Raw genomic sequence first — 5,000 nt, 5'->3', positions numbered from 1 at the left:
GAGCACCCTGGTAGGATTTCAACGGGGTCCGCCTCGGGACGCACGAGCACGCACGGGGCGGTCGCACGCCTTCGGCTCGCCCCACCGGCAGGACGTCCCACGATACATGCCAGTTAAACACCGACGGGCGGTGAACCAACAGCGTGGGACACAAATCCAACTACGAGCTTTTTAACCGCAACAACTTTAATATACGCTATTGGAGCTGGAATTACCGCGGCTGCTGGCACCAGACTTGCCCTCCAATAGATACTCGTTAAAGGATTTAAAGTGTACTCATTCCGATTACGGGGCCTCGGATGAGTCCCGTATCGTTATTTTTCGTCACTACCTCCCCGTGCCGGGAGTGGGTAATTTGCGCGCCTGCTGCCTTCCTTGGATGTGGTAGCCGTTTCTCAGGCTCCCTCTCCGGAATCGAACCCTGATTCCCCGTTACCCGTTACAACCATGGTAGGCGCAGAACCTACCATCGACAGTTGATAAGGCAGACATTTGAAAGATGCGTCGCCGGTACGAGGACCGTGCGATCAGCCCAAAGTTATTCAGAGTCACCAAGGCAAACGGACCGGACGAGCCGACCGATTGGTTTTGATCTAATAAAAGCGTCCCTTCCATCTCTGGTCGGGACTCTGTTTGCATGTATTAGCTCTAGAATTACCACAGTTATCCAAGTAACGTGGGTACGATCTAAGGAACCATAACTGATTTAATGAGCCATTCGCGGTTTCACCTTAATGCGGCTTGTACTGAGACATGCATGGCTTAATCTTTGAGACAAGCATATGACTACTGGCAGGATCAACCAGGGAGCTGCGTCAACTAGAGCTGAGCAGCCGGCCGCCCGGGAGTGTGTCCCGGGGGCCCGCGCGAACACGCAAGCGTCCGCTCAATCATTCTGCAAACAGGAGGAGGCTGAGCTCCCCTGCACAATACACCTCGAAACCCTCTCAGGTCCCGGCGGCGCGCAGCGCCGTCCCAAGTACTTGGTCGGGTTCGAGAGAGGCGCAATCGCCCGGAGTTAGGCGAGTAGACGCTTTCGGTGCGACCACCCGTGCTCCCAACTGAGCTTGCCGCTGCCGACAGAGGCCCGGGAGCGTGCTGTCGTGGCATTGCCGGCGGGAGACAACACGCGCCACCTACGGTGACCGGCAGCTCCAACGCCAGCGCCACAGAAGGACAAAAGCCCCACTTGGGTGCCGAAGCGAACTCTCCCAGCACAGCGCACACGCCAACACATCCGCACAGCTGCGATACAAACCACCAGCGAGAACCGCTGGGGCGACCGAGCAGCAGACGGCGTCGCGGCGCCGAGCGCCGGGCGGCGGCGCATCCTCAACGCACACAGTCCTCAATCGGACCAGCACACTGCAGATGTCCACCGCGCTTCGCACCGGGCCCGCGAGGACCTACTTTGGCCGCACGGCGCCGCGCGCAGGGTGCGCCGGCGCGCAGCTGCGACGCCTGCCGCGTCCGTCGGCCGGCGCGCCTGCCACTGGCCGCCCCCACCAGCCGGCTGTAGCGCGTGCGCCCACGCACCGCGCGGCCAGCACGCCGGGAGGCGCCCCCTCACCGGCCGGGGACGGTCCCACCCAGCCACCGCCGCGTATCGCTTCACACCCAGATGCCGTTCAGTTTCGTCGGCATGGTGGGTATCGCTGGAACAACCGGTTAGTACCTCAACCTATCGTCGCCATCACCGATTCACCCCTAGCGAGAACAACCGCACCACAACGGGTTACCATTTCTTCATTTGCGTAACTTCACCAGAAAACGTAGGCGTCCATCGCCATTTGCAACTTCAACCATTATTGCATGCCTGTGTCAGGTGTCACGCCACACTACGTCTGCCCACATACACGCAACAAAATGTGCACGCCTAGACAATACGTGGAAGGTGGCCCCCGTACGTATGCGATGTCCATTGCTCGAACGACTGTCAACCGGCTTCTGTAGCATGTCGCAGATATGGAACGCGCTGCACCATGCCATCACGGTGTGTGAGGAGAGACGACTAGGTCCGAATACATCAACAGACAGCTCATGCTGATCGCCATCCACGGCGTCCGTTCCTCCCACACGTCTCTATGGCGTACCACACTGCAATCCAGCTCTCATAGGGAGACGACACGTAGCTGCGTGCACAATATTTGCACTGTATGGTCCGCCGTTTTTGGGCGCAGTCGTTGTACGGTCACACATGTGCCACGATGTATCATTCAGTACATAAGGACGAATGTGCAGTACAGATTGTGGTTCACGCGTACGACATCAGCGGACAGTTGACACAGGCCGCACCACAACGTAGCCTGCGTACGTCGCATGCGAAGGGCATTGAACATGCAAACTTGTCACCAACCACCTTGCGAAGGCAGGGGGCAAGGTGGGGACGTGGGGAGAGGTGGGGGGGGGGGGGGGCGGCATGTACGCCCTGCTGCCATCCACATTACAGTGTACAGCAGGAGCATGTGGAAAGTCAGCAAGACTTGCAAGGTGTTTAACATGAAGCGATACACAGGGGAGCGGGCAGTGCGAGTAGCGAACTATATTGCGAGGGTTGCGGGTGGGCAACACTACACTAATTGAACGAGTCGTATAACAATTACAGAGCAGGTTTAGGCGACAACGTGGGTTACGATAGGCGACAACGTGGGTTACGTTAGGGGACAACGTGGGTTACGTTAGGGGACAACGTGGGTTACGTTAGGGGACAACGTGGGTTACGTTAGGGGACAACGTGGGTTACGTTAGGGGACAACGTGGGTTACGTTAGGGGACAACGTGGGTTACGTTAGGGGACAACGTGGGTTAGGTTAAGGCACAACATGGGTTAGGTTAAGGCACAACATGGGTTAGGTTAAGGCACAACATGGGTTAGGTTAAGGCACAACATGGGTTAGGTTAAGGCACAACATGGGTTAGGTTACGGCACAACATGGGTTAGGTTAAGGCACAACATGGGTTAGGTTAGGGGACAACATGGGTTAGGTTAGGGGACAACATGGGTTAGGTTAAGGCACAACATGGGTTAGGTTAAGGCACAACATGGGTTAGGTTAGGGGACAACATGGGTTAGGTTAGGGCACAACATGGGTTAGGTTAGGGGACAACATGGGTTAGGTTAGGGGACAACATGGGTTAGGTTAGGGGACAACATGGGTTAGGTTAGGGGACAACATGGGTTAGGTTAGGGGACAACATGGGTTAGGTTAGGGGACAACATGGGTTAGGTTAGGGGACAACATGGGTTAGGTTAAGGCACAACATGGGTTAGGTTAGGGGACAACATGGGTTAGGTTAGGGGACAACATGGGTTAGGTTAGGGGACAACATGGGTTAGGTTAGGGGACAACATGGGTTAGGTTAAGGCACAACATGGGTTAGGTTAGGGCACAACATGGGTTAGGTTAGGGCACAACATGGGTTAGGTTAGGGCACAACATGGGTTAGGTTAGGGGACAACATGGGTTAGGTTAGGGGACAACATGGGTTAGGTTAGGGGACAACATGGGTTAGGTTAGGGGACAACATGGGTTAGGTTAGGGGACAACATGGGTTAGGTTAGGGGACAACATGGGTTAGGTTAGGGGACAACATGGGTTAGGTTAGGGGACAACATGGGTTAGGTTAGGGGACAACATGGGTTAGGTTAGGGGACAACATGGGTTAGGTTAAGGCACAACATGGGTTAGGTTAAGGCACAACATGGGTTAGGTTAGGGGACAACATGGGTTAGGTTAGGGGACAACATGGGTTAGGTTAGGGGACAACATGGGTTAGGTTAAGGCACAACATGGGTTAGGTTAGGGGACAACATGGGTTAGGTTAAGGCACAACATGGGTTAGGTTAGGGGACAACATGGGTTAGGTTAGGGGACAACATGGGTTAGGTTAAGGCACAACATGGGTTAGGTTAAGGCACAACATGGGTTAGGTTAAGGCACAACATGGGTTAGGTTAGGGGACAACATGGGTTAGGTTAGGGGACAACTTGGGTTAGGTTAGGGGACAACATGGGTTAGGTTAAGGCACAACATGGGTTAGGTTAAGGCACAACATGGGTTAGGTTAGGGGACAACATGGGTTAGGTTAGGGGACAACATGGGTTAGGTTAGGGGACAACATGCGTTAGGTTAAGGCACAACATGGGTTAGGTTAGGGGACAACATGGGTTAGGTTAAGGCACAACATGGGTTAGGTTAGGGGACAACATGGGTTAGGTTAGGGGACAACATGGGTTAGGTTAAGGCACAACATGGGTTAGGTTAAGGCACAACATGGGTTAGGTTAAGGGACAACATGGGTTAGGTTAGGGGACAACTTGGGTTAGGTTAGGGGACAACATGGGTTAGGTTAAGGCACAACATGGGTTAGGTTAAGGCACAACATGGGTTAGGTTAAGGTACAACATGGGTTAGGTTAAGGTACAACATGGGTTAGGTTAGGTTACACGTTGTTGTAAGGAAAGGTGTGGGGGGGGGGGGGGGGGGCGGGGCGGCAGGTTCGTTGATAGTGATTATAGTAAGTGAATGCTTGTGACATGATGAGATTTGTCACGTCAGGATGCACCTTTGGCTTATTAGAGGCGGCGCTCCAATTCTATGCTTGTGTCAGACCTGTGTCTTTGACTCATGTCATTGTTTGTGCGCTGTGACAGGAGGTACTATTGTGATGTTGGGTGCACCGTTGTATAGGACATGTGTGGGTGTTGGTGCCTTATCTGCGCAATGGTGGATGTCGAAAGGGTGGGATATTCTATTTTCCGCATGGACCTCCTGGTCTGGTTGTGATAGTGTGGATTGTGTAATGTGGCGGAGAGGATGCACTGGATGTTGTTCCATGCTGGTGCTTACATATTGTATGTGCGCCTGTTAGAAGCAGAGAGTGGTGCGTGATCAGAGTGTCTGGCTGACGTGTGGTTCCCATTGTGGGCAGACTCTTTCAGCATGTATACGGACAGTTGTATATATTTTCTGTAGTTTGATGGCTCTGCATTGATTACT

At 53.9% G+C, this 5,000-nt stretch overlaps 1 non-coding gene across 1 annotated transcript in view; it reads right to left on the bottom strand.

The window, feature by feature from the left end:
- The window catches only part of LOC124730197, a 1,909-nt gene extending 1,100 nt beyond the window's left edge, over positions 1-809 (bottom strand). Inside the window, exon 1 of the ribosomal RNA XR_007007920.1 lies at positions 1-809. This exon is cut by the window's left edge and continues 1,100 nt beyond it. This is a non-coding gene — a ribosomal RNA (small subunit ribosomal RNA).
- Between the last annotated feature and the right edge of the window lie 4,191 nt (positions 810-5,000).

Source organism: Schistocerca piceifrons, unplaced genomic scaffold (assembly GCF_021461385.2).
Source record: "Schistocerca piceifrons isolate TAMUIC-IGC-003096 unplaced genomic scaffold, iqSchPice1.1 HiC_scaffold_1232, whole genome shotgun sequence".
NCBI classification, from domain to species: Eukaryota; Metazoa; Arthropoda; class Insecta; order Orthoptera; family Acrididae; genus Schistocerca; species Schistocerca piceifrons.
This window is presented reverse-complemented; position numbering and strand designations above follow the sequence as displayed.